Source organism: Triturus cristatus, chromosome 10, assembly GCF_964204655.1.
Source record: "Triturus cristatus chromosome 10, aTriCri1.1, whole genome shotgun sequence".
NCBI classification, from domain to species: Eukaryota; Metazoa; Chordata; class Amphibia; order Caudata; family Salamandridae; genus Triturus; species Triturus cristatus.
Genome location: NC_140593.1, coordinates 855,231,276 through 855,253,383, shown reverse-complemented (window position 1 = coordinate 855,253,383; position 22,108 = coordinate 855,231,276). Strand labels below are relative to the sequence as shown.

The following is a 22,108-nucleotide window of genomic DNA, read 5'->3' as shown; positions in this document are numbered from 1 at the left end:
AAGGGGTCCTCGTTCCTTTCTTCCAAAGAAAGAGATCGGGTAAGGAGGGTCCAACTTTGAGCTTCATGGACATTGGCCCTTGGTCTGTGCATTCCAGCCCACTACATGCCAAGCAGATTCCTGCAAGTGTGTCTGTTTCTGTAGTGTAGTGGTTATCACGTTCGCTTTACACGCGAAAGGTCCCTGGTTCGAGACCGGGCAGAAAGAGCAGTTTTCTGTTTTTCACACAGTTTGCATTTACTCTCTCAATTTATAGGAAAGCTGAGATAATGGAAGCTGTCTATCCCTCACCAGCGTGACGTACTGTGCTCCAGGGGTATCAGTGACAGCTCAAAAAGAGAAGTGACGATAGTTTGCGCTATTCGTTTGCACGTCCTTGTGTACTGAAGGTTGGGCCTACTTCATGAAAGCAAGGCATGAGAGCAGAAATGGTTTTATTGACCTCACCGAGAGCATACACCTAGAACAAACAAAATGTCTGAAGGATAGAGGCATTTTCATTTCTTGTTCGATGACGGCCATGGAAAAGACAGCAACCATATTGCAGAAGAGAGCAGCATGTGCAGTTGCTTGCTTTGGGTGAAGCATTCACTAACTCGCTGCCAATAACCCCCGGAGCCGGTGAGAAAGGCGACTCTTGTGTGCCTCGGCTCGTTGGTCTAGGGGTATGATTCTCGCTTAGGGTGCGAGAGGTCCCGGGTTCAAATCCCGGACGAGCCCTTTTTCAGAGGTAAACATACGAATCCTACTCAAAACTCACAATGCCTGACTATTTCTCATTACACTCGCCGCATTGTTGCACAAAATATTTTGAACCTCATAAGAAACATGGATCACCATGCTTTTTCTGCCTTCATGCTTAGTCTGTGTGTGTCCTAGGTGATGCTTTCCCAAGCTGTACTTGCTGGCATTTAGGCATCAGATATTTGTCTGTCGATGCCTGCATAAGTCAATTTTTAATACGTCTAATTGCAAGTATGTTGGCTGATATCTCTGTAGTTTTCACACTTGCTCCTCGCTTTCTGAGTGGCTGCTGATACAGCAGAATAGAAGTAGAGAGAACCCTTGAGAGGAACCTTGCTCTAACAGTAAAACACAGCAAGTGAGTTTCTGTAGTGTAGTGGTCATCACGTTCGCCTAACACGCGAAAGGTCCCCGGTTCGAGACCGGGCAGAAACACTGTGCATGAGCTGCTTTTATGTGCACCCTCTAAAACCTTATTATCTCAATGCAAGCTTAAGAAGAGGCGGTCCTTGAACCCAGCGAGCCATGGGAAACTTCCTTTACTTTTGCAAGACGAAACAAAGTAATCCGCATCCATCAGTGGTCGCTCTTGTGCCTAGCTTTTTTTTTGTCATGCCATGTTGTATTGTGGGGTCTTTACACTTGTGACATTGCTGTGAACGTTGTAAGTGCAAACATTGGCAGGTGCAGTCAGAAGAGTCAGATCTGTGTACACCCAGGGCTGTCAGGATGGCCGAGTGGTCTAAGGCGCCAGACTCAAGAGAGCTTGATCTTCAGTGCAACTGAGACTTCTGGTCTCTTCATGGAGGCGTGGGTTCAAATCCCACTTCTGACAGGTTTCTTTTACACCCTTAAATCGTCCTGTTTTTTGCAGTGCATTCCCCACACACCACAATCTTTGCACGGACCTGTAACATATGACGAGAAATCCACCAACGATCAGGCTGGGCCCTCAATCACAATTCCATGTATTCCTGGAAGGGACACCTCAGGCACACCTTCCGTTAAATTTGCACTCCATCACACAAACTGCCGTGCTGGTTTCTCATTAAGCAGTTGATCCCATCTTTGTTGTGAGGCTCTCCTGCCACCTTTTGGGCGGAGAAGGCACTGTCCCTGCAACAACACAGGCAGACATGTTCAACAGGGCTTCCTGGTTATGTGGGAGGAGCAGATTGTCATTGGTCCCCCCTTGCGAATTTTAATTTACATAAGGAAGACAGAGAGGTATCTGGGAGTAGGCAGTACACACGGACATTGAACTCTATCTTGTGATTTGCAGCCAATTCTAGATTGAGGCAGGAGGAAAGGAGGTGACTTGCCCAAAAATGGCCATCCTGGGAATTCAGCCACCCTGGGGCTCCCAGGTTAGTGTTTCAGTCCTGCGAGCCACTCATATAAATCTCGCCTGATCGAGCCTGATCGAGCGCTGAGTGAGCGTGTTTGAATCCAAGAATCAAATGCCTCTGTCTTAGGAGCAAGAATTGGCAGGCCCTCCCTTGCATCTGGGGTGGAAGTCTATGGGGCAAGTGTCCAGGACTTGCAGAGGAGTACAAGTGCCAGAAAGTGCCACAGTTCTCATCAGCGCCTTTTTTCTGCTCTCTGGCAGCTAGGATATCGACTGATCCCTTCCTTGCAAGAGAGAAAAAAACAACACCTTGAGAGAAAACATGACTTTTTGTGGTTCACATAGAGAGAGAGCAGCCAAATAGCCCTGCTTTGTTTCTGAAAGACGCATCAGAAATTGCTTAAAATGCCAACTGGGGAATCAGGCTCGTTGGTCTAGGGGTATGATTCTCGCTTCGGGTGCGAGAGGTCCCGGATTCAAATCCCGGACGAGCCCATGCTGTGGAATTATTTTTAGGCTTCTTATTATATAGGGCCATTTCTTCTTTTCAATGCTATAAGACGCCGTGTATGGTGAGAAAGTTCCTTTCCCTCTACGCTATTTCCCACTTTTGGCGTATAGAATTTCAGTGCCGGACTTCTTTGCAACTGCTTTTCTGGGGTGGACCATCAGTGTAGGAAAATCAAATGCAAAGTGTTTTTCTAGTGTGGTTTCAGGTATGGTTTTAAAATCGCCTTTTGGAATAAAAGGGGTCCTCGTTCCTTTCTTCCAAAGAAAGAGATCGGGTAAGGAGGGTCCAACTTTGAGCTTCATGGACATTGGCCCTTGGTCTGTGCATTCCAGCCCACTACATGCCAAGCAGATTCCTGCAAGCGTGTCTGTTTCTGTAGTGTAGTGGTTATCACGTTCGCTTTACACGCGAAAGGTCCCTGGTTCGAGACCGGGCAGAAAAAGCAGTTTTCTGTTTTTCACACAGTTTGCATTTACTCTCTCAATTTATAGGAAAGCTGAGATAATGGAAGCTGTCTATCCCTCACCAGCGTGACGTACTGTGCTCCAGGGGTATCAGTGACAGCTCAAAAAGAGAAGTGACGATAGTTTGCGCTATTCGTTTGCACGTCCTTGTGTACTGAAGGTTGGGCCTACTTCATGAAAGCAAGGCATGAGAGCAGAAATGGTTTTATTGACCTCACCGAGAGCATACACCTAGAACAAACAAAATGTCTGAAGGATAGAGGCATTTTCATTTCTTGTTCGATGACGGCCATGGAAAAGACAGCAACCATATTGCAGAAGAGAGCAGCATGTGCAGTTGCTTGCTTTGGGTGAAGCATTCACTAACTCGCTGCCAATAACCCCCGGAGCCGGTGCGAAAGGCGACTCTTGTGTGCCTCGGCTCGTTGGTCTAGGTGTATGATTCTCGCTTAGGGTGCGAGAGGTCCCGGGTTCAAATCCCGGACGAGCCCTTTTTCAGAGGTAAACATACGAATCCTACTCAAAACTCACAATGCCTGACTATTTCTCATTACACTCGCCGCATCGTTGCACAAAATATTTTGAACCTCATAAGAAACATGGATCACCATGCTTTTTCTGCCTTCATGCTTAGTCTGTGTGTGTCCCAGGTGATGCTTTCCCAAGCTGTACTTGCTGGCATTTAGGCATCAGATATTTGTCTGTCGATGCCTGCATAAGTCAATTTTTAATACGTCTAATTGCAAGTATGTTGGCTGATATCTCTGCAGTTTTCACACTTGCTCCTCGCTTTCTGAGTGGCTGCTGATACAGCAGAATAGAAGTAGAGAGAACCCTTGAGAGGAACCTTGCTCTAACAGTAAAACACAGCAAGTGAGTTTCTGTAGTGTAGAGGTCATCACGTTCGCCTAACACGCGAAAGGTCCCCGGTTCGAGACCGGGCAGAAACACTGTGCATGAGCTGCTTTTATGTGCACCCTCTAAAACCTTATTATCTCAATGCAAGCTTAAGAAGAGGCGGTCCTTGAACCCAGCGAGCCATGGGAAACTTCCTTTACTTTTGCAAGACGAAACAAAGTAATCCGCATCCATCAGTGGTCGCTCTTGTGCCTAGCTTTTTTTTTGTCATGCCATGTTGTATTGTGGGGTCTTTACACTTGTGACATTGCTGTGAACGTTGTAAGTGCAAACATTGGCAGGTGCAGTCAGAAGAGTCAGATCTGTGCACACCCAGGGCTGTCAGGATGGCCGAGTGGTCTAAGGCGCCAGACTCAAGAGAGCTTGATCTTCAGTGCAACTGAGACTTCTGGCCTCCTCATGGAGGCGTGGGTTCAAATCCCACTTCTGACAGGTTTCTTTTACACCCTTAAATCGTCCTGTTTTTTGCAGTGCATTCCCCACACACCACAATCTTTGCACGGACCTGTAACATATGACGAGAAATCCACCAACGATCAGGCTGGGCCCTCAATCACAATTCCATGTATTCCTGGAAGGGACACCTCAGGCACACCTTCCGTTAAATTTGCACTCCATCACACAAACTGCCGTGCTGGTTTCTCATTAAGCAGTTGATCCCATCTTTGTTGTGAGGCTCTCCTGCCACCTTTTGGGCGGAGAAGGCACTGTCCCTGCAACAACACAGGCAGACATGTTCAACAGGGCTTCCTGGTTATGTGGGAGGAGCAGATTGTCATTGGTCCCCCCTTGCGAATTTTTATTTACATAAGGAAGACGGAGAGGTATCTGGGAGTAGGCAGTACACACGGACATTGAACTCTATCTTGTGATTTGCAGCCAATTCTAGATTGAGGCAGGAGGAAAGCAGGTGACTTGCCCAAAAATGGCCATCCTGGGAATTCAGCCACCCTGGGGCTCCCAGGTTAGTGTTTCAGTCCTGCGAGCCACTCATATAAATCTCGCCTGATCGAGCCTGATCGAGCGCTGAGTGAGCGTGTTTGAATCCAAGAATCAAATGCCTCTGTCTTAGGAGCAAGAATTGGCAGGCCCTCCCTTGCATCTGGGGTGGAAGTCTATGGGGCAAGTGTCCAGGACTTGCAGAGGAGTACAAGTGCCAGAAAGTGCCACAGTTCTCATCAGCGCCTTTTTTCTGCTCTCTGGCAGCTAGGATATCGACTGATCCCTTCCTTGCAAGAGAGAAAAAAACAACACCTTGAGAGAAAACATGACTTTTTGTGGTTCACATAGAGAGAGAGCAGCCAAATAGCCCTGCTTTGTTTCTGAAAGACGCATCAGAAATTGCTTAAAATGCCAACTGGGGAATCAGGCTCGTTGGTCTAGGGGTATGATTCTCGCTTCGGGTGCGAGAGGTCCCGGATTCAAATCCCGGACGAGCCCATGCTGTGGAATTATTTTTAGGCTTCTTATTATATAGGGCCATTTCTTCTTTTCAATGCTATAAGACGCCGTGTATGGTGAGAAAGTTCCTTTCCCTCTACGCTATTTCCCAATTTTGGCGTATAGAATTTCAGTGCCGGACTTCTTTGCAACTGCTTTTCTGGGGTGGACCATCAGTGTAGGAAAATTAAATGCAAAGTGTTTTTCTAGTGTGGTTTCAGGTATGGTTTTAAAATTGCCTTTTGGAATAAAAGGGGTCCTCGTTCCTTTCTTCCAAAGAAAGAGATCGGGTAAGGAGGGTCCAACTTTGAGCTTCATGGACATTGGCCCTTGGTCTGTGCATTCCAGCCCACTACATGCCAAGCAGATTCCTGCAAGCGTGTCTGTTTCTGTAGTGTAGTGGTTATCACGTTCGCTTTACACGTGAAAGGTCCCTGGTTCGAGACCGGGCAGAAAGAGCAATTTTCTGTTTTTCACACAGTTTGCATTTACTCTCTCAATTTATAGGAAAGCTGAGATAATGGAAGCTGTCTATCCCTCACCAGCGTGACGTACTGTGCTCCAGGGGTATCAGTGACAGCTCAAAAAGAGAAGTGACGATAGTTTGCGCTATTCGTTTGCACGTCCTTGTGTACTGAAGGTTGGGCCTACTTCATGAAAGCAAGGCATGAGAGCAGAAATGGTTTTATTGACCTCACCGAGAGCATACACCTAGAACAAACAAAATGTCTGAAGGATAGAGGCATTTTCATTTCTTGTTCGATGACGGCCATGGAAAAGACAGCAACCATATTGCAGAAGAGAGCAGCATGTGCAGTTGCTTGCTTTGGGTGAAGCATTCACTAACTCGCTGCCAATAACCCCCGGAGCCGGTGCGAAAGGCGACTCTTGTGTGCCTCGGCTCGTTGGTCTAGGGGTATGATTCTCGCTTAGGGTGTGAGAGGTCCCGGGTTCAAATCCCGGACGAGCCCTTTTTCAGAGGTAAACATACGAATCCTACTCAAAACTCACAATGCCTGACTATTTCTCATTACACTCGCCGCATTGTTGCACAAAATATTTTGAACCTCATAAGAAACATGGATCACCATGCTTTTTCTGCCTTCATGCTTAGTCTGTGTGTGTCCCAGGTGATGCTTTCCCAAGCTGTACTTGCTGGCATTTAGGCATCAGATATTTGTCTGTCGATGCCTGCATAAGTCAATTTTTAATACGTCTAATTGCAAGTATGTTGGCTGATATCTCTGCAGTTTTCACACTTGCTCCTCGCTTTCTGAGTGGCTGCTGATACAGCAGAATAGAAGTAGAGAGAACCCTTGAGAGGAACCTTGCTCTAACAGTAAAACACAGCAAGTGAGTTTCTGTAGTGTAGTGGTCATCACGTTCGCCTAACACGCGAAAGGTCCCCGGTTCGAGACCGGGCAGAAACACTGTGCATGAGCTGCTTTTATGTGCACCCTCTAAAACCTTATTATCTCAATGCAAGCTTAAGAAGAGGCGGTCTTTGAACCCAGCGAGCCATGGGAAACTTCCTTTACTTTTGCAAGACGAAACAAAGTAAACCGCATCCATCAGTGGTCGCTCTTGTGAATAGCTTTTTTTTTGTCATGCCATGTTGTATTGTGGGGTCTTTACACTTGTGACATTGCTGTGAACGTTGTAAGTGCAAACATTGGCAGGTGCAGTCAGAAGAGTCAGATCTGTGCACATCCAGGGCTGTCAGGATGGCCGAGTGGTCTAAGGCGCCAGACTCAAGAGAGCTTCATCTTCAGTGCAACTGAGACTTCTGGTCTCCTCATGGAGGCGTGGGTTCAAATCCCACTTCTGACAGGTTTCTTTTACACCCTTAAATCGTCCTGTTTTTTGCAGTGCATTCCCCACACACCACAATCTTTGCACGGACCTGTAACATATGACGAGAAATCCACCAACGATCAGGCTGGGCCCTCAATCACAATTCCATGTATTCCTGGAAGGGACACCTCAGGCACACCTTCAGTTAAATTTGCACTCCATCACACAAACTGCCGTGCTGGTTTCTCATTAAGCAGTTGATCCCATCTTTGTTGTGAGGCTCTCCTGCCACCTTTTGGGCGGAGAAGGCACTGTCCCTGCAACAACACAGGCAGACATGTTCAACAGGGCTTCCTGGTTATGTGGGAGGAGCAGATTGTCATTGGTCCCCCCTTGCGAATTTTAATTTACATAAGGAAGACAGAGAGGTATCTGGGAGTAGGCAGTACACAAGGACATTGAACTCTATCTTGTGATTTGCAGCCAATTCTAGATTGAGGCAGGAGGAAAGGAGGTGACTTGCCCAAAAATGGCCATCCTGGGAATTCAGCCACCCTGGGGCTCCCAGGTTAGTGTTTCAGTCCTGCGAGCCACTCATATAAATCTCGCCTGATCGAGCCTGATCGAGCGCTGAGTGAGCGTGTTTGAATCCAAGAATCAAATGCCTCTGTCTTAGGAGCAAGAATTGGCAGGCCCTCCCTTGCATCTGGGGTGGAAGTCTATGGGGCAAGTGTCCAGGACTTGTAGAGGAGTACAAGTGCCAAAAAGTGCCACAGTTCTCATCAGCGCCTTTTTTCTGCTCTCTGGCAGCTAGGATATCGACTGATCCCTTCCTTGCAAGAGAGAAAAAAACAACACCTTGAGAGAAAACATGACTTTTTGTGGTTCACATAGAGAGAGAGCAGCCAAATAGCCCTGCTTTGTTTCTGAAAGACGCATCAGAAATTGCTTAAAATGCCAACTGGGGAATCAGGCTCGTTGGTCTAGGGGTATGATTCTCGCTTCGGGTGCGAGAGGTCCCGGATTCAAATCCCGGACGAGCCCATGCTGTGGAATTATTTTTAGGCTTCTTATTATATAGGGCCATTTCTTCTTTTCAATGCTATAAGACGCCGTGTATGGTGAGAAAGTTCCTTTCCCTCTACGCTATTTCCCACTTTTGGCGTATAGAATTTCAGTGCCGGACTTCTTTGCAACTGCTTTTCTGGGGTGGACCATCAGTGTAGGAAAATTAAATGCAAAGTGTTTTTCTAGTGTGGTTTCAGGTATGGTTTTAAAATCGCCTTTTGGAATAAAAGGGGTCCTCGTTCCTTTCTTCCAAAGAAAGAGATCGGGTAAGGAGGGTCCAACTTTGAGCTTCATGGACATTGGCCCTTGGTCTGTGCATTCCAGCCCACTACATGCCAAGCAGATTCCTGCAAGTGTGTCTGTTTCTGTAGTGTAGTGGTTATCACGTTCGCTTTACACGCGAAAGGTCCCTGGTTCGAGACCGGGCAGAAAGAGCAGTTTTCTGTTTTTCACACAGTTTGCATTTACTCTCTCAATTTATAGGAAAGCTGAGATAATGGAAGCTGTCTATCCCTCACCAGCGTGACGTACTGTGCTCCAGGGGTATCAGTGACAGCTCAAAAAGAGAAGTGACGATAGTTTGCGCTATTCGTTTGCACGTCCTTGTGTACTGAAGGTTGGGCCTACTTCATGAAAGCAAGGCATGAGAGCAGAAATGGTTTTATTGACCTCACCGAGAGCATACACCTAGAACAAACAAAATGTCTGAAGGATAGAGGCATTTTCATTTCTTGTTCGATGACGGCCATGGAAAAGACAGCAACCATATTGCAGAAGAGAGCAGCATGTGCAGTTGCTTGCTTTGGGTGAAGCATTCACTAACTCGCTGCCAATAACCCCCGGAGCCGGTGCGAAAGGCGACTCTTGTGTGCCTCGGCTCGTTGGTCTAGGTGTATGATTCTCGCTTAGGGTGCGAGAGGTCCCGGGTTCAAATCCCGGACGAGCCCTTTTTCAGAGGTAAACATACGAATCCTACTCAAAACTCACAATGCCTGACTATTTCTCATTACACTCGCCGCATCGTTGCACAAAATATTTTGAACCTCATAAGAAACATGGATCACCATGCTTTTTCTGCCTTCATGCTTAGTCTGTGTGTGTCCCAGGTGATGCTTTCCCAAGCTGTACTTGCTGGCATTTAGGCATCAGATATTTGTCTGTCGATGCCTGCATAAGTCAATTTTTAATACGTCTAATTGCAAGTATGTTGGCTGATATCTCTGCAGTTTTCACACTTGCTCCTCGCTTTCTGAGTGGCTGCTGATACAGCAGAATAGAAGTAGAGAGAACCCTTGAGAGGAACCTTGCTCTAACAGTAAAACACAGCAAGTGAGTTTCTGTAGTGTAGTGGTCATCACGTTCGCCTAACACGCGAAAGGTCCCCGGTTCGAGACCGGGCAGAAACACTGTGCATGAGCTGCTTTTATGTGCACCCTCTAAAACCTTATTATCTCAATGCAAGCTTAAGAAGAGGCGGTCCTTGAACCCAGCGAGCCATGGGAAACTTCCTTTACTTTTGCAAGACGAAACAAAGTAATCCGCATCCATCAGTGGTCGCTCTTGTGCCTAGCTTTTTTTTAGTCATGCCATGTTGTATTGTGGGGTCTTTACACTTGTGACATTGCTGTGAACGTTGTAAGTGCAAACATTGGCAGGTGCAGTCAGAAGAGTCAGATCTGTGTACACCCAGGGCTGTCAGGATGGCCGAGTGGTCTAAGGCGCCAGACTCAAGAGAGCTTGATCTTCAGTGCAACTGAGACTTCTGGTCTCCTCATGGAGGCGTGGGTTCAAATCCCACTTCTGACAGGTTTCTTTTACACCCTTAAATCGTCCTGTTTTTTGCAGTGCATTCCCCACACACCACAATCTTTGCACGGACCTGTAACATATGACGAGATATCCACCAACGATCAGGCTGGGCCCTCAATCACAATTCCATGTATTCCTGGAAGGGACACCTCAGGCACACCTTCCGTTAAATTTGCACTCCATCACACAAACTGCCGTGCTGGTTTCTCATTAAGCAGTTGATCCCATCTTTGTTGTGAGGCTCTCCTGCCACCTTTTGGGCGGAGAAGGCACTGTCCCTGCAACAACACAGGCAGACATGTTCAACAGGGCTTCCTGGTTATGTGGGAGGAGCAGATTGTCATTGGTCCCCCCTTGCGAATTTTAATTTACATAAGGAAGACAGAGAGGTATCTGGGAGTAGGCAGTACACACGGATATTGAACTCTATCTTGTGATTTGCAGCCAATTCTAGATTGAGGCAGGAGGAAAGGAGGTGACTTGCCCAAAAATGGCCATCCTGGGAATTCAGCCACCCTGGGGCTCCCAGGTTAGTGTTTCAGTCCTGCGAGCCACTCATATAAATCTCGCCTGATCGAGCCTGATCGAGCGCTGAGTGAGCGTGTTTGAATCCAAGAATCAAATGCCTCTGTCTTAGGAGCAAGAATTGGCAGGCCCTCCCTTGCATCTGGGGTGGAAGTCTATGGGGCAAGTGTCCAGGACTTGCAGAGGAGTACAAGTGCCAGAAAGTGCCTGCAGTTCTCATCAGCGCCTTTTTTCTGCTCTCTGGCAGCTAGGATATCGACTGATCCCTTCCTTGCAAGAGTGAAAAAAACAACACCTTGAGAGAAAACATGACTTTTTGTGGTTCACATAGAGAGAGAGCAGCCAAATAGCCCTGCTTTGTTTCTGAAAGACGCATCAGAAATTGCTTAAAATGCCAACTGGGGAATCAGGCTCGTTGGTCTAGGGGTATGATTCTCGCTTCGGGTGCGAGAGGTCCCGGATTCAAATCCCGGACGAGCCCATGCTGTGGAATTATTTTTAGGCTTCTTATTATATAGGGCCATTTCTTCTTTTCAATGCTATAAGACGCCGTGTATGGTGAGAAAGTTCCTTTCCCTCTACGCTATTTCCCACTTTTGGCGTATAGAATTTCAGTGCCGGACTTCTTTGCAACTGCTTTTCTGGGGTGGACCATCAGTGTAGGAAAATCAAATGCAAAGTGTTTTTCTAGTGTGGTTTCAGGTATGGTTTTAAAATCGCCTTTTGGAATAAAAGGGGTCCTCGTTCCTTTCTTCCAAAGAAAGAGATCGGGTAAGGAGGGTCCAACTTTGAGCTTCATGGACATTGGCCCTTGGTCTGTGCATTCCAGCCCACTACATGCCAAGCAGATTCCTGCAAGCGTGTCTGTTTCTGTAGTGTAGTGGTTATCACGTTCGCTTTACACGCGAAAGGTCCCTGGTTCGAGACCGGGCAGAAAGAGCAGTTTTCTGTTTTTCACACAGTTTGCATTTACTCTCTCAATTTATAGGAAAGCTGAGATAATGGAAGCTGTCTATCCCTCACCAGCGTGACGTACTGTGCTCCAGGGGTATCAGTGACAGCTCAAAAAGAGAAGTGACGATAGTTTGCGCTATTCGTTTGCACGTCCTTGTGTACTGAAGGTTGGGCCTACTTCATGAAAGCAAGGCATGAGAGCAGAAATGGTTTTATTGACCTCACCGAGAGCATACACCTAGAACAAACAAAATGTCTGAAGGATAGAGGCATTTTCATTTCTTGTTCGATGACGGCCATGGAAAAGACAGCAACCATATTGCAGAAGAGAGCAGCATGTGCAGTTGCTTGCTTTGGGTGAAGCATTCACTAACTCGCTGCCAATAACCCCCGGAGCCGGTGCGAAAGGCGACTCTTGTGTGCCTCGGCTCGTTGGTCTAGGTGTATGATTCTCGCTTAGGGTGCGAGAGGTCCCGGGTTCAAATCCCGGACGAGCCCTTTTTCAGAGGTAAACATACGAATCCTACTCAAAACTCACAATGCCTGACTATTTCTCATTACACTCGCCGCATTGTTGCACAAAATATTTTGAACCTCATAAGAAACATGGATCACCATGCTTTTTCTGCCTTCATGCTTAGTCTGTGTGTGTCCTAGGTGATGCTTTCCCAAGCTGTACTTGCTGGCATTTAGGCATCAGATATTTGTCTGTCGATGCCTGCATAAGTCAATTTTTAATACGTCTAATTGCAAGTATGTTGGCTGATATCTCTGTAGTTTTCACACTTGCTCCTCGCTTTCTGAGTGGCTGCTGATACAGCAGAATAGAAGTAGAGAGAACCCTTGAGAGGAACCTTGCTCTAACAGTAAAACACAGCAAGTGAGTTTCTGTAGTGTAGTGGTCATCACGTTCGCCTAACACGCGAAAGGTCCCCGGTTCGAGACCGGGCAGAAACACTGTGCATGAGCTGCTTTTATGTGCACCCTCTAAAACCTTATTATCTCAATGCAAGCTTAAGAAGAGGCGGTCCTTGAACCCAGCGAGCCATGGGAAACTTCCTTTACTTTTGCAAGACGAAACAAAGTAATCCGCATCCATCAGTGGTCGCTCTTGTGCCTAGCTTTTTTTTTGTCATGCCATGTTGTATTGTGGGGTCTTTACACTTGTGACATTGCTGTGAACGTTGTAAGTGCAAACATTGGCAGGTGCAGTCAGAAGAGTCAGATCTGTGTACACCCAGGGCTGTCAGGATGGCCGAGTGGTCTAAGGCGCCAGACTCAAGAGAGCTTGATCTTCAGTGCAACTGAGACTTCTGGTCTCCTCATGGAGGCGTGGGTTCAAATCCCACTTCTGACAGGTTTCTTTTACACCCTTAAATCGTCCTGTTTTTTGCAGTGCATTCCCCACGCACCACAATCTTTGCACGGACCTGTAACATATGACGAGAAATCCACCAACGATCAGGCTGGGCCCTCAATCACAATTCCATGTATTCCTGGAAGGGACACCTCAGGCACACCTTCCGTTAAATTTGCACTCCATCACACAAACTGCCGTGCTGGTTTCTCATTAAGCAGTTGATCCCATCTTTGTTGTGAGGCTCTCCTGCCACCTTTTGGGCGGAGAAGGCACTGTCCCTGCAACAACACAGGCAGACATGTTCAACAGGGCTTCCTGGTTATGTGGGAGGAGCAGATTGTCATTGGTCCCCCCTTGCGAATTTTAATTTACATAAGGAAGACAGAGAGGTATCTGGGAGTAGGCAGTACACACGGACATTGAACTCTATCTTGTGATTTGCAGCCAATTCTAGATTGAGGCAGGAGGAAAGGAGGTGACTTGCCCAAAAATGGCCATCCTGGGAATTCAGCCACCCTGGGGCTCCCAGGTTAGTGTTTCAGTCCTGCGAGCCACTCATATAAATCTCGCCTGATCGAGCCTGATCGAGCGCTGAGTGAGCGTGTTTGAATCCAAGAATCAAATGCCTCTGTCTTAGGAGCAAGAATTGGCAGGCCCTCCCTTGCATCTGGGGTGGAAGTCTATGGGGCAAGTGTCCAGGACTTGCAGAGGAGTACAAGTGCCAGAAAGTGCCACAGTTCTCATCAGCGCCTTTTTTCTGCTCTCTGGCAGCTAGGATATCGACTGATCCCTTCCTTGCAAGAGAGAAAAAAACAACACCTTGAGAGAAAACATGACTTTTTGTGGTTCACATAGAGAGAGAGCAGCCAAATAGCCCTGCTTTGTTTCTGAAAGACGCATCAGAAATTGCTTAAAATGCCAACTGGGGAATCAGGCTCGTTGGTCTAGGGGTATGATTCTCGCTTCGGGTGCGAGAGGTCCCGGATTCAAATCCCGGACGAGCCCATGCTGTGGAATTATTTTTAGGCTTCTTATTATATAGGGCCATTTCTTCTTTTCAATGCTATAAGACGCCGTGTATGGTGAGAAAGTTCCTTTCCCTCTACGCTATTTCCCACTTTTGGCGTATAGAATTTCAGTGCCGGACTTCTTTGCAACTGCTTTTCTGGGGTGGACCATCAGTGTAGGAAAATCAAATGCAAAGTGTTTTTCTAGTGTGGTTTCAGGTATGGTTTTAAAATCGCCTTTTGGAATAAAAGGGGTCCTCGTTCCTTTCTTCCAAAGAAAGAGATCGGGTAAGGAGGGTCCAACTTTGAGCTTCATGGACATTGGCCCTTGGTCTGTGCATTCCAGCCCACTACATGCCAAGCAGATTCCTGCAAGCGTGTCTGTTTCTGTAGTGTAGTGGTTATCACGTTCGCTTTACACGCGAAAGGTCCCTGGTTCGAGACCGGGCAGAAAGAGCAGTTTTCTGTTTTTCACACAGTTTGCATTTACTCTCTCAATTTATAGGAAAGCTGAGATAATGGAAGCTGTCTATCCCTCACCAGCGTGACGTACTGTGCTCCAGGGGTATCAGTGACAGCTCAAAAAGAGAAGTGACGATAGTTTGCGCTATTCGTTTGCACGTCCTTGTGTACTGAAGGTTGGGCCTACTTCATGAAAGCAAGGCATGAGAGCAGAAATGGTTTTATTGACCTCACCGAGAGCATACACCTAGAACAAACAAAATGTCTGAAGGATAGAGGCATTTTCATTTCTTGTTCGATGACGGCCATGGAAAAGACAGCAACCATATTGCAGAAGAGAGCAGCATGTGCAGTTGCTTGCTTTGGGTGAAGCATTCACTAACTCGCTGCCAATAACCCCCGGAGCCGGTGCGAAAGGCGACTCTTGTGTGCCTCGGCTCGTTGGTCTAGGTGTATGATTCTCGCTTAGGGTGCGAGAGGTCCCGGGTTCAAATCCCGGACGAGCCCTTTTTCAGAGGTAAACATACGAATCCTACTCAAAACTCACAATGCCTGACTATTTCTCATTACACTCGCCGCATTGTTGCACAAAATATTTTGAACCTCATAAGAAACATGGATCACCATGCTTTTTCTGCCTTCATGCTTAGTCTGTGTGTGTCCCAGGTGATGCTTTCCCAAGCTGTACTTGCTGGCATTTAGGCATCAGATATTTGTCTGTCGATGCCTGCATAAGTCAATTTTTAATACGTCTAATTGCAAGTATGTTGGCTGATATCTCTGCAGTTTTCACACTTGCTCCTCGCTTTCTGAGTGGCTGCTGATACAGCAGAATAGAAGTAGAGAGAACCCTTGAGAGGAACCTTGCTCTAACAGTAAAACACAGCAAGTGAGTTTCTGTAGTGTAGAGGTCATCACGTTCGCCTAACACGCGAAAGGTCCCCGGTTCGAGACCGGGCAGAAACACTGTGCATGAGCTGCTTTTATGTGCACCCTCTAAAACCTTATTATCTCAATGCAAGCTTAAGAAGAGGCGGTCCTTGAACCCAGCGAGCCATGGGAAACTTCCTTTACTTTTGCAAGACGAAACAAAGTAATCCGCATCCATCAGTGGTCGCTCTTGTGCCTAGCTTTTTTTTTGTCATGCCATGTTGTATTGTGGGGTCTTTACACTTGTGACATTGCTGTGAACGTTGTAAGTGCAAACATTGGCAGGTGCAGTCAGAAGAGTCAGATCTGTGCACACCCAGGGCTGTCAGGATGGCCGAGTGGTCTAAGGCGCCAGACTCAAGAGAGCTTGATCTTCAGTGCAACTGAGACTTCTGGTCTCCTCATGGAGGCGTGGGTTCAAATCCCACTTCTGACAGGTTTCTTTTACACCCTTAAATCGTCCTGTTTTTTGCAGTGCATTCCCCACACACCACAATCTTTGCACGGACCTGTAACATATGACGAGAAATCCACCAACGATCAGGCTGGGCCCTCAATCACAATTCCATGTATTCCTGGAAGGGACACCTCAGGCACACCTTCCGTTAAATTTGCACTCCATCACACAAACTGCCGTGCTGGTTTCTCATTAAGCAGTTGATCCCATCTTTGTTGTGAGGCTCTCCTGCCACCTTTTGGGCGGAGAAGGCACTGTCCCTGCAACAACACAGGCAGACATGTTCAACAGGGCTTCCTGGTTATGTGGGAGGAGCAGATTGTCATTGGTCCCCCCTTGCGAATTTTTATTTACATAAGGAAGACGGAGAGGTATCTGGGAGTAGGCAGTACACACGGACATTGAACTCTATCTTGTGATTTGCAGCCAATTCTAGATTGAGGCAGGAGGAAAGCAGGTGACTTGCCCAAAAATGGCCATCCTGGGAATTCAGCCACCCTGGGGCTCCCAGGTTAGTGTTTCAGTCCTGCGAGCCACTCATATAAATCTCGCCTGATCGAGCCTGATCGAGCGCTGAGTGAGCGTGTTTGAATCCAAGAATCAAATGCCTCTGTCTTAGGAGCAAGAATTGGCAGGCCCTCCCTTGCATCTGGGGTGGAAGTCTATGGGGCAAGTGTCCAGGACTTGCAGAGGAGTACAAGTGCCAGAAAGTGCCACAGTTCTCATCAGCGCCTTTTTTCTGCTCTCTGGCAGCTAGGATATCGACTGATCCCTTCCTTGCAAGAGAGAAAAAAACAACACCTTGAGAGAAAACATGACTTTTTGTGGTTCACATAGAGAGAGAGCAGCCAAATAGCCCTGCTTTGTTTCTGAAAGACGCATCAGAAATTGCTTAAAATGCCAACTGGGGAATCAGGCTCGTTGGTCTAGGGGTATGATTCTCGCTTCGGGTGCGAGAGGTCCCGGATTCAAATCCCGGACGAGCCCATGCTGTGGAATTATTTTTAGGCTTCTTATTATATAGGGCCATTTCTTCTTTTCAATGCTATAAGACGCCGTGTATGGTGAGAAAGTTCCTTTCCCTCTACGCTATTTACCAATTTTGGCGTATAGAATTTCAGTGCCGGACTTCTTTGCAACTGCTTTTCTGGGGTGGACCATCAGTGTAGGAAAATTAAATGCAAAGTGTTTTTCTAGTGTGGTTTCAGGTATGGTTTTAAAATCGCCTTTTGGAATAAAAGGGGTCCTCGTTCCTTTCTTCCAAAGAAAGAGATCGGGTAAGGAGGGTCCAACTTTGAGCTTCATGGACATTGGCCCTTGGTCTGTGCATTCCAGCCCACTACATGCCAAGCAGATTCCTGCAAGCGTGTCTGTTTCTGTAGTGTAGTGGTTATCACGTTCGCTTTACACGCGAAAGGTCCCGGGTTCGAGACCGGGCAGAAAGAGCAGTTTTCTGTTTTTCACACAGTTTGCATTTACTCTCTCAATTTATAGGAAAGCTGAGATAATGGAAGCTGTCTATCCCTCACCAGCGTGACGTACTGTGCTCCAGGGGTATCAGTGACAGCTCAAAAAGAGAAGTGACGATAGTTTGCGCTATTCGTTTGCACGTCCTTGTGTACTGAAGGTTGGGCCTACTTCATGAAAGCAAGGCATGAGAGCAGAAATGGTTTTATTGACCTCACCGAGAGCATACACCTAGAACAAACAAAATGTCTGAAGGATAGAGGCATTTTCATTTCTTGTTCGATGACGGCCATGGAAAAGACAGCAACCATATTGCAGAAGAGAGCAGCATGTGCAGTTGCTTGCTTTGGGTGAAGCATTCACTAACTCGCTGCCAATAACCCCCGGAGCCGGTGCGAAAGGCGACTCTTGTGTGCCTCGGCTCGTTGGTCTAGGTGTATGATTCTCGCTTAGGGTGCGAGAGGTCCCGGGTTCAAATCCCGGACGAGCCCTTTTTCAGAGGTAAACATACGAATCCTACTCAAAACTCACAATGCCTGACTATTTCTCATTACACTCGCCGCATTGTTGCACAAAATATTTTGAACCTCATAAGAAACATGGATCACCATGCTTTTTCTGCCTTCATGCTTAGTCTGTGTGTGTCCCAGGTGATGCTTTCCCAAGCTGTACTTGCTGGCATTTAGGCATCAGATATTTGTCTGTCGATGCCTGCATAAGTCAATTTTTAATACGTCTAATTGCAAGTATGTTGGCTGATATCTCTGCAGTTTTCACACTTGCTCCTCGCTTTCTGAGTGGCTGCTGATACAGCAGAATAGAAGTAGAGAGAACCCTTGAGAGGAACCTTGCTCTAACAGTAAAACACAGCAAGTGAGTTTCTGTAGTGTAGAGGTCATCACGTTCGCCTAACACGCGAAAGGTCCCCGGTTCGAGACCGGGCAGAAACACTGTGCATGAGCTGCTTTTATGTGCACCCTCTAAAACCTTATTATCTCAATGCAAGCTTAAGAAGAGGCGGTCCTTGAACCCAGCGAGCCATGGGAAACTTCCTTTACTTTTGCAAGACGAAACAAAGTAATCCGCATCCATCAGTGGTCGCTCTTGTGCCTAGCTTTTTTTTTGTCATGCCATGTTGTATTGTGGGGTCTTTACACTTGTGACATTGCTGTGAACGTTGTAAGTGCAAACATTGGCAGGTGCAGTCAGAAGAGTCAGATCTGTGCACACCCAGGGCTGTCAGGATGGCCGAGTGGTCTAAGGCGCCAGACTCAAGAGAGCTTGATCTTCAGTGCAACTGAGACTTCTGGTCTCCTCATGGAGGCGTGGGTTCAAATCCCACTTCTGACAGGTTTCTTTTACACCCTTAAATCGTCCTGTTTTTTGCAGTGCATTCCCCACACACCACAATCTTTGCACGGACCTGTAACATATGACGAGAAATCCACCAACGATCAGGCTGGGCCCTCAATCACAATTCCATGTATTCCTGGAAGGGACACCTCAGGCACACCTTCCGTTAAATTTGCACTCCATCACACAAACTGCCGTGCTGGTTTCTCATTAAGCAGTTGATCCCATCTTTGTTGTGAGGCTCTCCTGCCACCTTTTGGGCGGAGAAGGCACTGTCCCTGCAACAACACAGGCAGACATGTTCAACAGGGCTTCCTGGTTATGTGGGAGGAGCAGATTGTCATTGGTCCCCCCTTGCGAATTTTTATTTACATAAGGAAGACGGAGAGGTATCTGGGAGTAGGCAGTACACACGGACATTGAACTCTATCTTGTGATTTGCAGCCAATTCTAGATTGAGGCAGGAGGAAAGCAGGTGACTTGCCCAAAAATGGCCATCCTGGGAATTCAGCCACCCTGGGGCTCCCAGGTTAGTGTTTCAGTCCTGCGAGCCACTCATATAAATCTCGCCTGATCGAGCCTGATCGAGCGCTGAGTGAGCGTGTTTGAATCCAAGAATCAAATGCCTCTGTCTTAGGAGCAAGAATTGGCAGGCCCTCCCTTGCATCTGGGGTGGAAGTCTATGGGGCAAGTGTCCAGGACTTGCAGAGGAGTACAAGTGCCAGAAAGTGCCACAGTTCTCATCAGCGCCTTTTTTCTGCTCTCTGGCAGCTAGGATATCGACTGATCCCTTCCTTGCAAGAGAGAAAAAAACAACACCTTGAGAGAAAACATGACTTTTTGTGGTTCACATAGAGAGAGAGCAGCCAAATAGCCCTGCTTTGTTTCTGAAAGACGCATCAGAAATTGCTTAAAATGCCAACTGGGGAATCAGGCTCGTTGGTCTAGGGGTATGATTCTCGCTTCGGGTGCGAGAGGTCCCGGATTCAAATCCCGGACGAGCCCATGCTGTGGAATTATTTTTAGGCTTCTTATTATATAGGGCCATTTCTTCTTTTCAATGCTATAAGACGCCGTGTATGGTGAGAAAGTTCCTTTCCCTCTACGCTATTTACCAATTTTGGCGTATAGAATTTCAGTGCCGGACTTCTTTGCAACTGCTTTTCTGGGGTGGACCATCAGTGTAGGAAAATTAAATGCAAAGTGTTTTTCTAGTGTGGTTTCAGGTATGGTTTTAAAATCGCCTTTTGGAATAAAAGGGGTCCTCGTTCCTTTCTTCCAAAGAAAGAGATCGGGTAAGGAGGGTCCAACTTTGAGCTTCATGGACATTGGCCCTTGGTCTGTGCATTCCAGCCCACTACATGCCAAGCAGATTCCTGCAAGTGTGTCTGTTTCTGTAGTGTAGTGGTTATCACGTTCGCTTTACACGCGAAAGGTCCCTGGTTCGAGACCGGGCAGAAAGAGCAGTTTTCTGTTTTTCACACAGTTTGCATTTACTCTCTCAATTTATAGGAAAGCTGAGATAATGGAAGCTGTCTATCCCTCACCAGCGTGACGTACTGTGCTCCAGGGGTATCAGTGACAGCTCAAAAAGAGAAGTGACGATAGTTTGCGCTATTCGTTTGCACGTCCTTGTGTACTGAAGGTTGGGCCTACTTCATGAAAGCAAGGCATGAGAGCAGAAATGGTTTTATTGACCTCACCGAGAGCATACACCTAGAACAAACAAAATGTCTGAAGGATAGAGGCATTTTCATTTCTTGTTCGATGACGGCCATGGAAAAGACAGCAACCATATTGCAGAAGAGAGCAGCATGTGCAGTTGCTTGCTTTGGGTGAAGCATTCACTAACTCGCTGCCAATAACCCCCGGAGCCGGTGAGAAAGGCGACTCTTGTGTGCCTCGGCTCGTTGGTCTAGGGGTATGATTCTCGCTTAGGGTGCGAGAGGTCCCGGGTTCAAATCCCGGACGAGCCCTTTTTCAGAGGTAAACATACGAATCCTACTCAAAACTCACAATGCCTGACTATTTCTCATTACTCTCGCCGCATTGTTGCACAAAATATTTTGAACCTCATAAGAAACATGGATCACCATGCTTTTTCTGCCTTCATGCTTAGTCTGTGTGTGTCCTAGGTGATGCTTTCCCAAGCTGTACTTGCTGGCATTTAGGCATCAGATATTTGTCTGTCGATGCCTGCATAAGTCAATTTTTAATACGTCTAATTGCAAGTATGTTGGCTGATATCTCTGTAGTTTTCACACTTGCTCCTCGCTTTCTGAGTGGCTGCTGATACAGCAGAATAGAAGTAGAGAGAACCCTTGAGAGGAACCTTGCTCTAACAGTAAAACACAGCAAGTGAGTTTCTGTAGTGTAGTGGTCATCACGTTCGCCTAACACGCGAAAGGTCCCCGGTTCGAGACCGGGCAGAAACACTGTGCATGAGCTGCTTTTATGTGCACCCTCTAAAACCTTATTATCTCAATGCAAGCTTAAGAAGAGGCGGTCCTTGAACCCAGCGAGCCATGGGAAACTTCCTTTACTTTTGCAAGACGAAACAAAGTAATCCGCATCCATCAGTGGTCGCTCTTGTGCCTAGCTTTTTTTTTGTCATGCCATGTTGTATTGTGGGGTCTTTACACTTGTGACATTGCTGTGAACGTTGTAAGTGCAAACATTGGCAGGTGCAGTCAGAAGAGTCAGATCTGTGTACACCCAGGGCTGTCAGGATGGCCGAGTGGTCTAAGGCGCCAGACTCAAGAGAGCTTGATCTTCAGTGCAACTGAGACTTCTGGTCTCCTCATGGAGGCGTGGGTTCAAATCCCACTTCTGACAGGTTTCTTTTACACCCTTAAATCGTCCTGTTTTTTGCAGTGCATTCCCCACACACCACAATCTTTGCACGGACCTGTAACATATGACGAGATATCCACCAACGATCAGGCTGGGCCCTCAATCACAATTCCATGTATTCCTGGAAGGGACACCTCAGGCACACCTTCCGTTAAATTTGCACTCCATCACACAAACTGCCGTGCTGGTTTCTCATTAAGCAGTTGATCCCATCTTTGTTGTGAGGCTCTCCTGCCACCTTTTGGGCGGAGAAGGCACTGTCCCTGCAACAACACAGGCAGACATGTTCAACAGGGCTTCCTGGTTATGTGGGAGGAGCAGATTGTCATTGGTCCCCCCTTGCGAATTTTAATTTACATAAGGAAGACAGAGAGGTATCTGGGAGTAGGCAGTACACACGGACATTGAACTCTATCTTGTGATTTGCAGCCAATTCTAGATTGAGGCAGGAGGAAAGGAGGTGACTTGCCCAAAAATGGCCATCCTGGGAATTCAGCCACCCTGGGGCTCCCAGGTTAGTGTTTCAGTCCTGCGAGCCACTCATATAAATCTCGCCTGATCGAGCCTGATCGAGCGCTGAGTGAGCGTGTTTGAATCCAAGAATCAAATGCCTCTGTCTTAGGAGCAAGAATTGGCAGGCCCTC

General features: G+C 47.2%; 16 non-coding genes across 16 annotated transcripts; all 16 read left to right on the top strand.

Moving 5' to 3' along the window:
• Positions 1-648: 648 nt before the first annotated feature.
• TRNAP-AGG (transfer RNA proline (anticodon AGG)) lies at positions 649-720 on the top strand. The gene has a single exon. It is a non-coding gene; the product is annotated as a tRNA-Pro (tRNA).
• A 386-nt stretch (positions 721-1,106) lies between these two features.
• TRNAV-AAC (transfer RNA valine (anticodon AAC)) lies at positions 1,107-1,179 on the top strand. Its single transcript has one exon. It is a non-coding gene; the product is annotated as a tRNA-Val (tRNA).
• Positions 1,180-3,944: 2,765 nt separating this feature from the next.
• On the top strand, positions 3,945-4,017 carry TRNAV-AAC (transfer RNA valine (anticodon AAC)). Its single transcript has one exon. It is a non-coding gene; the product is annotated as a tRNA-Val (tRNA).
• Positions 4,018-6,782: 2,765 nt separating this feature from the next.
• On the top strand, positions 6,783-6,855 carry TRNAV-AAC (transfer RNA valine (anticodon AAC)). The gene has a single exon. It is a non-coding gene; the product is annotated as a tRNA-Val (tRNA).
• A 288-nt stretch (positions 6,856-7,143) lies between these two features.
• TRNAL-CAA (transfer RNA leucine (anticodon CAA)) lies at positions 7,144-7,255 on the top strand. The gene is made up of 2 exons: positions 7,144-7,181; positions 7,210-7,255. It is a non-coding gene; the product is annotated as a tRNA-Leu (tRNA).
• Positions 7,256-9,620: 2,365 nt separating this feature from the next.
• On the top strand, positions 9,621-9,693 carry TRNAV-AAC (transfer RNA valine (anticodon AAC)). The gene has a single exon. It is a non-coding gene; the product is annotated as a tRNA-Val (tRNA).
• Positions 9,694-9,981: 288 nt separating this feature from the next.
• On the top strand, positions 9,982-10,093 carry TRNAL-CAA (transfer RNA leucine (anticodon CAA)). The gene is made up of 2 exons: positions 9,982-10,019; positions 10,048-10,093. It is a non-coding gene; the product is annotated as a tRNA-Leu (tRNA).
• A 2,366-nt stretch (positions 10,094-12,459) lies between these two features.
• TRNAV-AAC (transfer RNA valine (anticodon AAC)) lies at positions 12,460-12,532 on the top strand. Its single transcript has one exon. It is a non-coding gene; the product is annotated as a tRNA-Val (tRNA).
• A 288-nt stretch (positions 12,533-12,820) lies between these two features.
• Positions 12,821-12,932, top strand: TRNAL-CAA (transfer RNA leucine (anticodon CAA)). The gene is made up of 2 exons: positions 12,821-12,858; positions 12,887-12,932. It is a non-coding gene; the product is annotated as a tRNA-Leu (tRNA).
• Positions 12,933-15,297: 2,365 nt separating this feature from the next.
• On the top strand, positions 15,298-15,370 carry TRNAV-AAC (transfer RNA valine (anticodon AAC)). Its single transcript has one exon. It is a non-coding gene; the product is annotated as a tRNA-Val (tRNA).
• A 288-nt stretch (positions 15,371-15,658) lies between these two features.
• On the top strand, positions 15,659-15,770 carry TRNAL-CAA (transfer RNA leucine (anticodon CAA)). Its single transcript has 2 exons — positions 15,659-15,696; positions 15,725-15,770. It is a non-coding gene; the product is annotated as a tRNA-Leu (tRNA).
• Positions 15,771-18,135: 2,365 nt separating this feature from the next.
• On the top strand, positions 18,136-18,208 carry TRNAV-AAC (transfer RNA valine (anticodon AAC)). Its single transcript has one exon. It is a non-coding gene; the product is annotated as a tRNA-Val (tRNA).
• Positions 18,209-18,496: 288 nt separating this feature from the next.
• On the top strand, positions 18,497-18,608 carry TRNAL-CAA (transfer RNA leucine (anticodon CAA)). Its single transcript has 2 exons — positions 18,497-18,534; positions 18,563-18,608. It is a non-coding gene; the product is annotated as a tRNA-Leu (tRNA).
• A 1,907-nt stretch (positions 18,609-20,515) lies between these two features.
• On the top strand, positions 20,516-20,587 carry TRNAP-AGG (transfer RNA proline (anticodon AGG)). The gene has a single exon. It is a non-coding gene; the product is annotated as a tRNA-Pro (tRNA).
• A 386-nt stretch (positions 20,588-20,973) lies between these two features.
• Positions 20,974-21,046, top strand: TRNAV-AAC (transfer RNA valine (anticodon AAC)). The gene has a single exon. It is a non-coding gene; the product is annotated as a tRNA-Val (tRNA).
• A 288-nt stretch (positions 21,047-21,334) lies between these two features.
• On the top strand, positions 21,335-21,446 carry TRNAL-CAA (transfer RNA leucine (anticodon CAA)). The gene is made up of 2 exons: positions 21,335-21,372; positions 21,401-21,446. It is a non-coding gene; the product is annotated as a tRNA-Leu (tRNA).
• The last annotated feature ends 662 nt before the right edge of the window (positions 21,447-22,108 follow it).